The sequence below is a fragment of the Manihot esculenta genome, chromosome 2 (genome assembly GCF_001659605.2).
Source record: "Manihot esculenta cultivar AM560-2 chromosome 2, M.esculenta_v8, whole genome shotgun sequence".
Lineage (NCBI taxonomy): Eukaryota > Viridiplantae > Streptophyta > Magnoliopsida > Malpighiales > Euphorbiaceae > Manihot > Manihot esculenta.
This window is the reverse complement of record NC_035162.2, coordinates 17922574-17940405: the sequence shown is the minus strand read 5'-3', so window position 1 is coordinate 17940405 and position 17832 is coordinate 17922574. Positions and strand designations below refer to the sequence as shown.

At 31.3% G+C, this 17832-nt stretch overlaps 1 pseudogene; it reads right to left on the bottom strand.

Moving 5' to 3' along the window:
• Positions 1–458: 458 nt before the first annotated feature.
• On the bottom strand, positions 459–1405 carry LOC122723063 (annotated as a pseudogene).
• Positions 1406–17832: the final 16427 nt, after the last annotated feature.

Below are 17832 nucleotides of genomic sequence, written 5' to 3'. Positions count from 1 at the left end.
GTGATTTGGAGTATTGATTTATGATAGATCGGGTCTAAACAAATATTTTTCTTTATTTGTTTGTGTCTTACTATTAACTCGGTCTATGATGTATCAAGTTTAGATAAATATTTTCCATATGAAAAACTTTTATCTAATATAATCCGTCGTGGATCAAACAAATTTCAATGCATAAATTTCAATGCATAAATATGTAGGTTTCATTTTTTTTCCATGAAAGATCCACTTGTCTATACATTATAATTGACTTGATTAAAGATAAGTATTTTTCTATACTGAAAATTTTTAGATAGATCTAATCCATCTTACACCAAGCCAATTGCAAGGTATAAATATATGAATCCAATCTTTTTTGTTTTCATGGGAGACCCAATTGTTTGTGCCTACAATTTATTTAGTCTATGATTGCTGGATCTAGGCTAAGTTTCATATACTAAATGCTAAAACATATACATAAATTAAAAGATGAAATGCTTAGAAATTAAGAGATGCATCATCATCATTACTACCAGAATTAGGGCTTTGATAATGTCATCTGTATAATATTCTGGTTGTGACTCTTGCATGGAAAGAAGATGGCCGATCATGGTATCTTTCTTTCTCTCAGGACTTGCACAACGATGCTCGTCAATGAGATTTTGCAGGAATCTATCTTCTCTTGCCAAGTCTCTTCACTCTCTTCAAAAAACCCTGGTAGTCAATCAACTTCAAAAAAAGGCAAGAAATCTCCAAGATATGAGGCACCAGTATATTTAAACATCTCCGCTATCATCTCTCTGAATTCCTCTGCCTCTACCTTGTCGTTTGCAGTCACTTCCTCGCCGTAGTATCGCTTCCCAGCGACCATGCGCATCATTATGTTAAAGGTTAGCTCCATGAGCATTGGTCTCAACACTACCTTAGCAAAATCATGGCTCGAGACACTATAGAGTTTGTTCATGAAAATCTTTATTTCGTCCCTCCGGATGCCTGTGAAGACATTGAGACGACTCGATGAAAATACTTCATGAGTGCCTATCCGGCGGAGTTTGCGCCAGTGATCACCGTATGAGGTTGTTCCAAGGGTGGTGCAATTGTAAGTAACGTACTTGAGAATGGTTAAGGGAGGACGATTGGAGAAAACAATGTCATTTTTGGTGAAGCATTCTTCCACCATGGACGGCGATGATAGAACTATCACTCGACGGAAACCAAATCGGAGAGAAATGATTGGACCATATTTTTGCGAAAGAGCATGGAGAGATCTATGGAGGGGAAGATTGACAAGATGAAGATGACCTATAATTGGAAGAGCAAATGGGGATGTCGGAAGGTTTCTGTGTTGTGTGCTTCTTCGTAAGAAGAAGTTGAAGGCAAGAAGAAGAAATGAAAAGAGCAAAGCTAGACAGAAGAACATATCTTTCATGCTTGTTTCTTGCTGCTTCTAATCTCCATCTCATCACATATAAATAGGGAGAGTTGGAGCAAAAGGTGGCAAGGGGAGACTTTGACTGCTCAAACTTTTATGGAAGTTTTTTTAAAAGATATAATAAATTTTATTTTTATTAAGTTAGTCTATTAAATTCATTATGCTCTCTAAATAGCAGCCGTCTTCATTATCTTATAAAATTAAAAAAATATAAATAGTATAAATTAAAGTCCCATTTGATTGACGAAAAATAATATTTGTTTACGCATTCCAAAAAATTAATTAATGATTAAAAAGAAAATTAAGTAATTTTTAATTAAAAAATATGATTTTATTTTTTACATTTGGAGAATTTGATTTGTTAATATCATTTGTGAAATAATGAAAAATAAATTATTTTTATAATAATGCATCCCACTAGTTTATGTTTATATATGTATATAGATGTAGCAGCCTTAATATTATTATATATGTAATATTAATTAATAAATATATGTGGCAAATAACAAAATCTTATTAATAAATATATTTGGTCAACTTTCTTATTTTATTTTATTTTAATTACAGTTCATATTAATTATATTAGTAATTACGAAAGAATATGAGAAGATAGAATATTGACCAAAAATATTTTCAATAAAATATTTTTAATTGGTGTTGAAGAGAATGAAAGAATATGAGAACGTTAATTTAAATTAATTATTATTTGAATTTTTAAAGAATAATTAATTATTAGTATTATTAAATTAATTTTTATCGAGATTTTTTCAAAATTGTATTAATTTAAATACAATATTTCTTATTTGAGTAATCTCTAAATTAAATTGTGGCATAATTAATTAAAAATATGTTATTTAGTTTTTTTAATTAAATTTTGACATAATTTTACACTTTACTCTTAAATTTATTTAGAACTATTAATATTATTAATTCATTTTTATGGATCACCTTAAAACTTAAAAGAAAGTATTTTTTATTTTTTTAATGGTGTGAATTTGAATTTGTCGATTTGGTGGACTTTGAACACCGAATAATTTATAAAAGAAATTATTTTTAATTAAATTTTTTAAAAATTATATTAATTTACATAATTTTTTTAGTAGTTTTTAGTAATTTGTGGCATAATTGATTACAATATTTTATATAATTTTTATTTATATATTAATTATATTTTCTGTATAATAATAATAATAATAATAATAATAATAATAATAATAATAATAATAATAATAATAATAATAAAATTACTTTACTCATTAAAATATTTTTTATATAGACAACCGAGATAAAACGGAAATTTTTTATTTTTAATGATGTTTAATCAGTATCTAATTCATTTTAAAAACATTTTTTTCCAATTTCTAGAGAACTATTTTTAAAATAGAAATTTTACATTTTACTCTTAAATTGTGGCATAATTTCACATGTTACTCTTAAATTTATTTAGAACTATCAATATTATTAAATTCATTTTTATGGATAACCTTTAAAACTTGAAAACAAATGTTTTAGCCCTTTCATAGATCTGTTTAGTGTAAATTCGGATTTATCGGTTAATAACTTATAAAAAAATTATTTTTAATTTTTAAAATTATATTAATTTACATAATTTTTTTGTTTTTAGTAGTTTTTGATTAATTTGTGGCATAATTAATTACAATATTTTATTTAATTTTTATTTATGTATTAATTGTATTTAATATATATATATATATTAGCAGGAGACTAAAGAAAAATTAAAAACAGCAAATAAGACTAGTCTAAATATCTTAGGAAAGACATAGGCATTAATTATAAATTAGGATTTAGAAATAAAAACTGTATTTTTATTATCACAACAAATAAATCACACAGTAATACTAGGAACCACATTTATAAATCTAATAATACCCTATTGCCGTAAGGCCTAAGGCGCTTATCACCAGACCAAAAACTTAAGCTGTTAGTCGAGGCACAAATAGCTGGATCGAAACATACACCAACATTTACAGGATGATGTTGCGGGTTTTAAAATTTATCAGATTATAACTTTCAATGGTATCAGAGCCATAGGTTTTTGGTGTATGAGCATGTTTACATAATAAAGAATTCATTTTGAAAAATTTTGAAAATGTATGTTTTGGGTATGCCAACTGAACCCGTTTTAGCCAATTGTGTTAGGCGTCTTTAGGGTATAATAGGCAGTGGCTGCAACATAATTCAAAATTTTAAGAATGGATCCTTTTTGTGTAAATCAGCAAGTACAATAAAATCAGATGACTCTAAATCTTCAGAAATTAAAAGAGTAATAAATAAAAAATGAGTTAATTTTGGAAGATTTTGTAAAGGCCATAGATGAGTAGGAAATTCCTAAAGTAGATAAAGAACAAATTTATAAAATCCCAAAATTTAATGTTTTTAAAACTGATTATGTAATAAAAACTGAGGAAAGAGACTTTTAGTTAAGTAGACCTTTTGAAAGAATAACTCTTTTATCAGCTAAAACATTAAATCATCACAGAAGTAAAAAGTATAAGTATATTCATATAGGATTAATCCAAGTAGGAATAAAGCCTTTAACTAGGGAAGGATTAAATACTAGTATATTGGCAGTAGTAAGAGATGCAAGATTTCTAAATTTCTAGGATTCTCTGTTAGGATCTGTTGAGACAAGTCTCAGTGAAGGACCCATATCCTTTGAAGTATATCCAGATATGACAATCTCATTAAATGATTTAAATATTTTAGAAAGTATTGTTTTAGAGGTAAAAACTCATAATTATAGGATGAAACAAGGTTCCATCCCGATAGCATTAATATATAAAATACATTATAAAGCTATGAATTCAGCCTTTAGAACTAAATATAAGCTACAGCCTAAGTTAGGAGAGACAAGATTTTTATAGACAGATTTAACTAAAACTAATACGGTAATTCCTAAAACAATTCAATGGAAAGATATAACCTTGCCAGATGAATGGATCTTAGAAGGAGTAGTTCCTCCACCAAAACCAGAAAAGGTAAAACCAAATACAAATCTAAGTAAAATTGAGTAGTTCGAGGATGGTAAAGTATCATTAAAATTTAATAGAAGTACAAGTACTAGGTATACAGGATCTTCATCTTCAGAAGTAACAGAAGATATAGGTAGAGTCTCAAACCTACCCTCGGTTATATATGCTACATATAAAGGAGATGAACCTAAACCGATAATCCAGACCATAGTAAAACCCAGGTTTTCTACATCAGATATCCCAGATAGACAGCTTAAAATGAAAGGAGTAGATTATAGTTCTTCAATTCTCCAGGCAGTATATAATCCGGTAGAAAATTATCTAAATTAGCAGGCTGAGACAGCTCCTTCATCCCCGTCATCACCTTCAGCATCTCCCATTACGGAAAATATAAATAATATAAATAGAGAATTGAATGTTCTTAGTAAAGAAAAATTGAAAAGAAGTTTCTAAAAGAAATAACAAAGACAAAAAAACTAAGTAAATTAAATAAAATAGTTAAAAGATATAAGTTTGAAGACTTAAAGGAAGAATATCTTAATTATATTAGTCAGAATAAGGAAGAAATAGGATTCTTCAAATGGTTTAAGTTAACAAAAAAGAAGAGTATAAATCCGATAACGGAAAGAGATAAAAGGCCAGAATGGATTGTAAATGATAAGGTAATTCAGAGTGACTTTCCACCTAAAACGATTAGTAAAATAAAGCATGGAGATAGTGAAGTAATTTGTGCACCATATAAGGTAGCTAAAGAAAATAACACAGATAAAAAGGTCATAGAACAGAATAATTTTAGTTAACAAGCCTAATATGTATAGGTACTCAGTTAAAAAGATAGAAAGAATATTAAAAGAAAAGGATGTAGAGATAGGAGAGAAAAAATAGATAAAGCCACATATATTTAAACCATATCAGATATCTAGCTCAAATCAAAAGGAATTAAAGAGTAATAAAAATGAATTTTTACAAAATTTGAAAGATCAGTTAAGTAAGATAGAGTCTTCAGAGTCTACTAAAAATATAGCTCTAGAGACACCCCAGTCTAGGAATATAAACGTTATAGAAGAAGAAGAGTCAGATTCAAACCAAGTCAAACAGTGACAATAGTTCAAGCCAGCCAGAGTCAAAAGACATAAAGCAATTTGAAATAAATCCTATATCACACAGGGAAATAGTAAGTAGAGTACCAGACTTAGGACTATTAGACAAACCAATTAGTACCTCCCAGTTCAAATATAATGCTTCGACAGTTTATGAATGGAATATAGATGGATTGTCTGAGTATAATATTCTAAGTTTATTACAGCAGATGACTATGGCAGCTAATGCATATAAAATCCAGTATTTTGCTTCAGATAGGGCAATAGCTGAGATATTAGTAGCAGGATTTACAGGACAAGTAAAAGGATGGTGGGATTACCATCTAACTGATATACAGCAGTTAGAAATTTTAAATTCAGTTCAAGTAAATAGTGAAGGAGAACCTATATATAATGAATTAGGAGAAGCCATCCAGGATGCAGTATCCACATTAATTTTAACAATCTCATTACATTTTATAGGAGATCCATCCCTCTTAAAAGATAAAAATGCTGAATTATTAAGTAATTTAAAATGTAAAAAATTAAGTGATTTTCAGTATTACAAAACCACATTCCTAACAAGACTAATGTTAAGAGAAGATTCAAATCAAGATTTTTGGAAGGAAAAATCTCTAGCAGGACTTCCTTATTTCTTAGGAGAGAAAGTAAGAAATTATATAAAGAACTAATATGGAAATCCAATACCTTATAGTAAGTTAACATATGGACAGATAGTAAGTATAATTCAAAAGGAAGATTGCAGATATGTCATGATTTAAAATTGCAAAGAACTTTAAAATATGAAATGCATAAAACTATAAAGGAGTTAGGATCTTTTTGTAAACAGTTTGATTATGGGATAAGTCAGGATAAAATCTGTAATGGTCAGTGTTCTAAATCTAAACCTAGAAAATATTATAAAAAGGATCAGTATTATAAGAAGAAATATATAGCAAAGCCTAATAAAGAAGAATATTATAAAAAGAAAAATTATAAACCCTATAAAAAATATAGAAGGAAAGCACCAGTAAATAAAACTCAGAATAAAAAGTCGTTTAAAGATTTAATATGCTATAATTGTAATAAGAAAGGTCATACATCTGAGTTTTGTAAGTTTAATAAAAAATTAAATGAGTTAGATTTAGATGAAGAAATAATAAATAAAATTCAGGAGTTATGTATAGACTCAGAAACTACAGAGTCAGATCTTTCAGAAAATGAGAACCAAATTGATGAGATAGGAACTAGCTCGTCAGGAAATTCAATAAATGTTCTAACTAAAGAACAGAGTTCATTATTGGAATTAGTAAATAGTATAGAGGATAGTAATACTAAAGAAAAATTTCTTAAAAGATTAATTAAAAGTTTTGATGAATCGGAAGAAGTTAAAAATATCATTCCTAAAATAGAAAAACAGACTTATGATTTAACTAAAATATTAAGTAAAAACAAAAAACCAAAGGAGACAGCCTCTATAGAAGATTTACAAAAGGAAATCAGGATAATAAAAAGTGAAGTAAAAGAATTAAGGAATCAACTTCAGAAGGATTCGAAGAAAATAAAATTTTTAGAAGAATAATTAATTTCTGAATCATCTTCGACTAATGAGGAAAATGAGGATGAGGAAGAAGATGATAAAATAAACCAGTTACAGAGTGAAGAGATAGATAATAATTTTATATTATTACTACAGGAAATAACTTCTAGAAAATATTTGATAAAATTAACAATTAAATTATCAGAAGACTTTAATATAGATACTATAGCACTGTTTGATACAGGAGCAGACCTAAATTGTATAAAGTCAAGCTTAGTACCCAAAAGGTTTTGGCAGGAGACTAAAGAAAAATTAAAAACAGCAAATAAGACTAGTCTAAATATATTAGGAAAGACAGAGGCATTAATTATAAATCAGGATTTAGAAATAAAAACTGTATTTTTATTATCACAACAAATAAATCACACAGTAATACTAGGAACCCCATTTATAAATCTAATAACACCCTATTTGGTAAAAGAGAATTGTATAGAAGTTAAAACAAATGGTAAAAGGATTAAAATGGACTTCATAGAAAAGCCTAAGAGAAAAAATTTAAATCTAATCAAGGCACATTCCATTAGGACAATGGAAATAAATTCCATAATAAAATCTAAATCAGAAGATTTAAAAGATTTAAGGAATAGTATACATTTTAATAGGATTAAAACTCAGCTGGAAAAAGAAAATATAAAAGAGAAGATAAAGAATTTAAAAGAGTATATAGAAAAGGAATTATGTGCAGAACACCCTAATGCTTTCTGGAATAGGAGACAACATATAATAGACCTGCCTTATGAAGAAGGTTTTGATGAAAAAACTATTTCAACTAAGGCTAGACCTATCCAGATGGCACCAGAATTGATGGAACATTGTAAAAAAGAAATAAAAGAACTAGAGGATAAAAAATTAATAAATAAATCAAGGAGTTCCTGGTCATGTGCAACTTTTTATGTTAATAAAAGTGCAGAAATAGAAAGAGATACACCAAGGTTAATTATAAATTATAAACCATTAAATACAACATTAAAATGGATTAGGTATCTGATTCCTAATAAAAAAAGAGCTTTTAAATAGGTTATTTAATGCAAATATTTTTAGTAAATTTGATATGAAATCAAGATACTGGCAGATTCAGATTCACCCTAAGGATAGATATAAAACGGCATTCACAGTCCTTTTTGGACAGTATGAATGGAATGTGATGCCTTTTGGATTAAAAAAATGCTCCGTCAGAATTTCAAAGAATTATGAATGATATATTCAATCCTTATTCAAAATTTATTATAGTTTATATAGATGATGTCCTAGTTTTTAGCCAGTCTATAGAAGAACATTTTAAACATTTAAGGACTTTCTGTATGATAATAAGAAAGAATGGGTTAGCTCTAAGTAAAACTAAAATGAATTTATTTCAGACTAAAATCAGATTTTTAGGCTATTATATAGAACAAGGTATTATTCAACCTATTGAAAGAACATTGGTATTCGCAGATAAGTTCCCAGATGAAATAACCAATAAAACTCAGTTACAAAGATTTTTAGGATGTTTAAATTATGTCATAGATTTTTATCCAAATTCAAATAGAATAATAAAACCTCTTCATGATAGCTAAAAAAGAATGCAAGCTCTTGGAATGAAGAACATACAAAGATTATAAAACATATAAAATTACTAGTAAAAGAAATCCCGTGTTTATACCTTCCTAACCCAGAAGCTTTTAAAATAGTTGAGACGGATGCTTCAGACCTAGGATATGGAGGAATTTTAAAACAGAAGATAAATGGTAAAGAAAATATAATTCAATTTACGTCAGGACATTGGAATTCAGCCCAATTAAATTATTCTACTATTAAAAAAAGAAATTTTGAGTATTGTGATTTGTATAAATAAATTCCAGTATGATTTGTTAAATAAAAAGTTTTTAATCAGAATTGATTGTAAATCAGCAAAGGATGTTTTAAAGAAAGATGTTAAAAACCTTGCCTCTAAATAAATTTTTGCTAGATGGCAAGCAATTTTAAGTATTTTTTATTTTGAGATAGAGTATATTAAAGGTAGTAATAATAATATACCAAATTTTCTGACTCGAGAATTTTTACAGCAAAATGGAAAGAAAGAAGAATAAACAGAAGGAAATAAAGTCCAGCTCCAGTTCTACATCTAAAGCCATTTTTGAACATTCGGAAGAAATCAGTAAAACCATTGTAAAACCTTCTGAACCCAGTAAAATCACAAAACCCCAAGATAAAACTCCAGAATATTTAAAAAGGTGGATCGAAGAACTAAGTCAATCACCGGAGGTGATTAAAGCCTTGCAAAATATAGCCTCCTCTTCCGGAGAGTCAGGTATGGCTTCTAAATCTAAAGTGATCGTACCCGCTCATGGTACGGCTAGTCTGTCTCAAACGGTAGACAATAAAGACTTATCAAATCCGTTGAAGGCTGTGGGTTTCCAAAAATCCAATCTTCTCAAGGTTATAACTCTGGTGTCTATAAATGGTTTTTAAAGAATATTTCAGATTTTGAAATAGAGATAGAACATGGTTTTAATGACATAAATCCTTGGGAAATAGTTAGAAAAAATTATCATGAGAATTGGTTTTTCAGGCCAAAAGATATTTCAAAGCCTCAGGAGTATTATCAAAGTATTTTAGAAGAAATTGGTTCAGCCCGGATAAAATACAATTTTGATAAACATCATAAAAGAATAATAGCATATTCTTCCATTCAAATAAAACGGGTCGTCCATCCAAAAGATTGGCCGATCTTGAGTTTATACACTGCAACAAAGTTTAAAACTTTAAAAAAGTATTATACCTTGTATAACTATTTTGATTATATAGATGCATGGACAAATGTTTTTTGTATTCAAAACCCAACCATTACTCATTCGTGGTTGATATATTTTGACCAACAAAGTATTAAAACCACCACTAAGTTTCCTACTTGGTTTTTAAAATGGTGGCAATATAGGGGTATTACTGATGAGGTCCTATCACCAGAAGTATTCCAAGTATATCAGTATTTTAAAACTCATTATAAACCTCATCCAAGTGAAAAATATATACCCCCTTGATGTATTTTTGTACCCAATTTTTTATTTCATGGGTATACCCATGGTATTTTGATTTTCAATATACAACGGAATTAAATATTCCGGCCATAGTAAAAAATCACAAAGTAAAATAGTGGGATCATTCAAAAATTTCACCACTGAAATTGTTGTAAAAAATTGGATTCTTAAAAAGGCCCAGTTTCCTGCAATATCTTACGCTAGTAAATTGGCCTTGCAAGGAGAGTCTTTATTTGGGGCTCAAAAGGCCCAGTGCCAAGCTATGCTCGGAACAACTAAAACTCCTGAAGAATATAAAATGATATGTCAACAGATGTTTAGCCAATTGGGCTCAGGAGAAACAGTAAAGTCCGAGGAACTAAAAGAAAGAAAGTCCAGTAGTAAAGAATCGTCAAAACACTCTTCCAGTAAAAAAGCTCCAAAGAAAAAATCTAGCAGGAGAAAGCTTAAAAAACAGTCAAGTTCGGAATCAGAGTCGACAGCGTCAAGTACGTCATCCTCCAGTAAAAATTTGGCATCTTCTCACTGTGACAGCAATGAAGATGACTGTTATGGGATATTACCAACAATAAAAATTAAAAGCAAGACAGACAAAGTAAAAGAAAAAGGAAAGAAAAAGTAAAGAAAAAAGGAAAAGGAAAAAAGAAACGGGACACCTCATCGTCCTCATCATCAGAATCAGAGTAAAAACAAAAACGAAATCACTATTCATCTACAGTAAAAGCAGGTGGCAGACATACTATTCATCTACAGTAAAAGCAGGTGGTAGACATAGACATACTATTCATCAACAGTACAAGTTACTGACATACTATTCATCAACAGTACAAGTTACTATTTATGAACAGTAAAAGCCGCGTGAATCAACAGTAAAAGTCTAAAAATTTTCTATAAAAAGGGAGCCTCTCCCCTTGTGAAGGCACATATATATTTCCTCTCTCTATTTTCTCTATCTTCACACTTCTCTGTAAAATTTATATATCAGTTTTCAGAAACTTTGTAAAACCTTCAAGTATAAATAAAATCATAGTAAGTTTTATGTTATTTACTTTCTGCATATTTTATATCTGCTACTTATATAAGCCCGTGTTGACAGCACCTTTCTCTTCTCCCTCCTCATTCAGACTTAATTCTGGGGATCCCAAATTAAGGTTGCAGGAACCTAAAACCTTTGTGTTAATTTGTTAAGTATGCTCTGTGGTTGCAGCTCAAGCAGAACTTCCACATCAGAAATCTGTATTATTTGCTTGTGATTGTTATAAATTTTATAGATTAAAGGCCAATGACTTTGTGAGGCCATAAATTTTACTCTTATTTAGGCCATAAATTTTACTCTTATTTAGGCCAGTGCCCTTTTGAGGCCAAAGTAATATTTCTCTTATTAAACTTTCTTGGTATATAGACTGGAAGACCAGACCTCTTCAATCCGACAAATTGTTGTGCCGTAGAAGAAACTTGGATTACAATGTCACGTACCATTGAAAGTTATAATCTGATAAATTTTAAAACCCGCAACATCATCCTGTAAATATTGGTGTATGTTTCGATCCAGCTATATATATATATATATATAAGAAAATTACTTTACGCATTAAAGTAATTTTTTATATGGTTAGCCGAGACAACACGAAAATCTTTTATTTTTAGAAAGATTTTCTATTTAGTCCCTAATTATTGCCATTATTAACAAATCAGTCCCTACATTTTTAGAAATCTATTAAAATATCCTTATCTTTTTTTTTTCGTCAACGAAATAGTTTTTCCGTTCTCTTTTCTGTTAAAAACAGATAAATGATGAGAGAAAAAATTTTTAAAATCCAATTTTTTTCTCAAATAAAACCCCTTATTTAATCCTTCGATATTGCTATTATTAACAAGTCAATCCCTACATTTTCAGAAATTTATTAAAACGTCCTTATCTTTTCTCATATCTATTAAAACGTTCTTATTGTTTCTTTCCGTCAACGAAATAATACATCCTCCTCCTCCTCCTCCTCAAAAAAAGAAAAGAAAAAAAAAAAGAAGAAAAAGAAGGAGAAGATGAGGATGATGATGAAGGAGAAGAAGAAGAAGAAAAGAAGAAAAAAGAAGAAGAAGAAAAAGAAGAAGGAGAATAAGAAGATGATGACGAAGAAGAAGAAAAATCTTCTCCTCCTCCTCCTTAAAGAAAAAGAAGAAGAAGAAGAACCAAAGAAGAACCAAAGAAGGAAAAGAAGAGGAAGAAAAATAGATGAAGAAGGAGGAGGAAAAAAAGAGAGTAATTTGGTTTTTGCTATATTTTTAATGAAAAAAATAGACAGAAGGACTATTTTGTTGACGGAAAGAAAAAATAAGGACGTTTAATATATTTCTGAAAATGCAGGAACTGACTTATTAATAATGGCAATACCTAGGAACTAAATTGTAAATCTCTCTTATTTTTAATGATATTTAATTTATTTCTAATTTATTTTAAATATATATATATATAATTTTTAGAGAACTATTTTTAAAATAGAAAATTTTGTTAAAAAAAATTAAAATAATTATTTTTAAATCATTTAAAAGTAAAAATGAATTTTAGAATATAACAAAAGCAAATAAATACAATCTTTAACAAAATATATATGTATAAAAATATTATTACTTGTACTAATATTTATAAAAATATTATGCAAAAAATTAAAGTTTTTAATCAAAAGATTATAAACGTCTGAATTTTTTTATGTCGATAAATAATTTTTTTAGAAAAATGATTATTTTATAAAGTATATTTGTTTTATGAGAAAATAATAAAAAGTTGTAAACAATTTTATTTAAAAAAAAAAAGCTATTATAAAAAATAAAGAGCAAAATTGGTGTGAAAAAATCCATAAGAGTATCAGCTCAATAATCTTAACCCATCAAGCATTAGCAATGGAACAACAATTTACCTTCCACAAGAGACAACACAAGAATCTCCTTCTTGGTGAATATGACATGTAATATCATTATGCACTGAACAATTGACGGGATGAGCTGCTGCTGAGGAACCTGCACTTTCATTAGCCATTTTTGAAATCTTACAGCTGCAATATAGAGGAAAAAGAAATCACAAAGCTCTCTTTAGAGTCAATTTCGTCTCTTAAAAGACAAAACGGGGGAGAGTTTTGATTTAGGGTTAGAATGAGAAATTACCTTAATAACCTTTGGTTAAGTAGTTGACTAGGGATTAATTGGATTAGCATATGTGTTGAGTGATGTAATTTTTTTTTTTTTTTATAAAGAGAGTCATTGTGGTATGTCACATTCATTTTAAAATTAAAATCGACTTTAGATAAAAAAATTTAAATATTTAAAATTTTAGACGATTATATCAAAAATTAACATTTTAAATTAATTCACTGTTAAGTTATAAATTTTTCACACTAATTGACCAAAGATAAAACTATTTTTTTAAGTCAAGCTACCCTAAACAGAAAAATCCTTTATTCATTAAAAAATAAAAATAGAAATAGCAGCTTTAATTATGTGTATAACAGATAGCAAACTTCTTCATTTTTTTTAATTATTATACGGAGAGAATTTTGTTATTAGGAATTCACTAATTTATTTTTATTTTAAAATTATTTAATTAAAATATTTTTTATTTATAATTAAATTTACAAACCGATATAAACAGAAAAAATCTGATCGTATAATTTCGTATGTAATTTTATTTCAAACATATTATAAAAGTCGTTTATATTATAAACAACTTCACAAACATAATTTTCGTTTATAATGCAAATAGATTCACAAACATAATTTTCGTTTATAGTGCAAATAGATTTTTTATTAGTACATTCTTTCATATTTACAAATGGATTCTAATTTACAAATGGATAATTTATTTGTAAATTCATTTATATTACAAAGTGTTTATACTCTATTTTGTGTATATTCTTTCCATTTGTAACTATAATAGAATATCGACTTGCAAACTTATTTCTAAATTTCCACACACTTTGAATTTATATATTTGTTTATAATTTTGCATATCTGTTAGTAATTTCTACGTCACTGAATCAAAATATTTACAAATTTCAATGCACAATATCACAAAATCAATCATAATCAAATTCATTCAATTTTAATATACAAAAAATTTATAACTTAAAATTAGACTAGTATAGTCACAATTTAAAATGTATAATTAAAAATATATTTCTTTAGAATATATATATATATATAACAGATAAAAATAAAATAATTAATAAAGATCCTTGATCACGATCTCATTCAATCCATTTTCATCTAGTTCATCTAAAGCATGCTAGGAATGGCCGGAGGGTGGTAGGGTGGTAGCGCTTAACCGATTTGTGTCAAAATCTGCAGAAAGGTGCCTGCCATCATTCAAGAAATTGAGAAAAGTACCCAATTTCGAGTGGACAGAAGATTGCTAACAGGCCTTCAAGAGCCTCAAGCAATACCTGAGCTCACCATACGTGCTCAGCAGCCCACTAGCCAGGGAAAAACTCTTGATCTACATAGCAGCCTCAAAGAAAGCTATAAGTGCAGTGCTAGTAAGGGAAGAAGGAGGAGAGCAAAAGCCAGTCTTTTATGTCAGCAAGGTGTTCAAAGACGTCGAGGTCAGATACTTAAACATAGAGAAACTGGCATTCACCCTGCTATTGGCAGTAACAAAGTTCAGAGTCTACCTTGAAAGCCATCAGGGAGTTGTGATGACAGATCAACCCTTGAAGAAAATTCTTCACAGGCCGAAAATATCAGGTCGGATACTCGCCTGGTCTATCGAAATCAGCCCACACTGCCTTGAATATCGACCTCGGACAGCCATCAAAGCTCAAGCCCTTGCTGACTTCATAGTAGAGTGCTCCTTCAATGAAGAGTAGCCAGAGCTCAATAGAGAGTTGTCGGGAGCAGCAGAAGGAGAGAGCGAAGGACAACCCTCACAAGAATTCAATTGGAAGTTGTTTGTAGATGGGGCGTCTAATGCTGAAGGCAGTGGTGCTGGAATACTGTTAAAAGGCTCTGAAGGGTTCAAAGTCTGTTATGCCCTGCTACTGGAGTTTACAGCTTCTAATAATATGGCAGAATACGAAGCTCTAATAAACGGAATGCTGATAGCAATGAAAGTGGGGGCAACTGATATGAAAATAAGCAGTAACTCCCAGCTGGTGATCAATCAAATTACAGGGCATACTAAGCAAGGGATCCCACCATGCAGAAGTACCTAGCAAAGGTGAAAGCCGTAGACGCCGAGCTCGGAGAGCAGAAAATTATTCTGCAATACCAGAGGATACCTCGAGAGGAGAATGAAGAAGCAGACCTGCTTAGTCGGTTATCTAAAGAAGAACTATCAAGCAGTAAGGGGGACTCTATACCGAAGGGGAAAATCCAGCCCGTGGCTTTGATGTGTGGGTCCAGAAGAAGCAGCCAAGGTGATTGAGGAGATACATCAGGGGGTCTGTGGAGCACACGAAAGAGTAGGCACGTTGTCAAATAAAATTTTCAGGCAGGGCTACTATTGGCCTACGGTTAAAAAAGAAGCAAAAGAATTTGTCAGGAGATGTGACATATGTTAAAGGTTTTCCAACGCTATCAACATCCCAACCACACCCCAGTCCAGCATATCTAGCCCATGGCCATGCTCACAGTGGGGCATAGACATCCTGGGTCCTTTTCCTAAAACCATGGGGCAAAAGAAGTTTGTGATAGTAGCTGTGGAGTACTTCTTAAAGTGGCCTGAAGCTGAGGCCGTCCCCACCATCACAGCACACAAAGTGATAGACTTCATATGGGACAACATCATTTGTAGATTTGGAATACCGAAGATGCTTATCTCAGACAACGACAAGCAGTTCAACTACAAGACCTTCAAATATTTCACAAGGAACATGGGCATCTGGCACAAGTTTTCCTCAGTAGCCCACCCTCAAACCAATGGCCAAACAGAGGTCACGAACCGAGCCATCCTTCAAGGATTAAAAAAGTGACTGGATGGAGCAAAGAAGAATTGGGCGGCCGAACTCAATAGCATCCTATGGGCGTTCAGGACTACCCCTCGGATGCCAATAAAGGAAACACCGTTCGCACTAGCATTCGGCACCGAGATAGTAGTCCCTATCGAGCTGCAAATTCCTTCTCACCGTGTCCAATTCAATAATGAAGAAACTAATGGTGAAAAGCTGAGAAGCAATTTGGATGCCTTAGAGGAGATCAGAGAACAAGCTCAAGTGTGCACAGTCGCTTATCAACAAAAAGCAGCCCGCAACTACAATTAGAGGATTAGGGAAAAAAGCCTAAAGGTTGGAGATCTAGCCCTGAGGAAACTAGAAGCCATGAGAAAAAGAGCAACAGTAGGGAAGTTGACACTAATCTGGGAGGGCCTCTTCAGGATAACTAAAGTTGTCAAGCTTGGAGTATACTGGATTGAAGACCTATAAGGGAACTCGGAACCTCATGCTTGGAATATCCAACATCTGAAGAGGTACTTTCCTTAAAATACATACAATGTAATACCTTGTACTCTAAAAATGTCTGTACTCTAAAAATATGAATGAATGAGAAAGACTATTATTATCACACTATGTGTCTCAATTATTTCTTAAAAAAGAAGAACAAGCATTGAAGCCCACAGTGAGGTGGGTTACTGGCTTTAGAAAATGACCGCCAGCACCACAAAACCAAGCTGAGAGGGATTGAAGCCCTCAGTGAGGTGGGTGACTGGCCTCGGAAAATGACCGCCAACACCACAAAACTGAGATGAGAGGGATAGAAGCCCTCAGTGAGGTGGGTGACTGGTCTCGGACAATGACCATCAACACCAAAAAATTCGAGCTGAGAGGACGAAGCGACAATAAGGCCAGAGAGCCTGATCCCGTGCAAGGCCAAAGAGCTTGGAAGAGACAGTAAAGCCAAAGAGCTTGAATCCCGTGCAAGGCCAAAGAGCCTGGAAGCGACAGTAAGGCCAAAGAGCTTGAATCCCGTGCAAGGCCAAAGAGCTTGGAAGTGACAGTAAGACCAAAGAACATGAATCCCATGCAAGGCCAAAGAGTCTGAAAGCGACAGTAAGGCCAAAGAGCCTGAATCCCGAGCTAAGCTATGCAAAACCAAGCTCAGAGGGAAATAAAACCCAAGGAGGAAGTTGACTAGACCCGGACAATGACCGCTAGCACCGCCCGACTGAGCTGGAAAGAGAAAAATCAACAAAGAAAAATAACGGCTCCAAGCCTCCCTGCACAAGAAAAGACTAAGACAAAATGAAAACAAAAACAAACGAGCTGAAGTACAGCCTGTATTAAGCTGAGCACGAAAGTAGGAAAGCTAGTCCGACCTCATTAAAGAGATCAAGGTACTTAAAAATCGAAAGCAAAAATTCGAGCTCCCGAACTCGCTAGACAAGATGGACTCACAGTTTGGACAGACTCACAATATGTGATCACCCAAGCAAAATAAAGCTAAGTGTGGAAAAAATGATAGAAGGCCGAGCTCCCCATCCAAGCGGGACACACAGCTCAACCCACACTGTCTGTCAGAAGGTTACATCGAGAAGGGTGAAGTGTATGGACTTGTAACAGGAATAGACTCAAAAAATCATCTCCCCCAGGACACTTATACAAACAAGTTATTATTCTAAGTATTATATGACCGAGCTCATAATATGAAGGAGGTCGTGAGCAAAAAAAGAAAATGCCCTCATTAAAATAAGAAAAACTCGCAAATCAGAAGCTTAGTCAGACACCGAACTCTTAGCACAGGGCAGTTCGTTTGG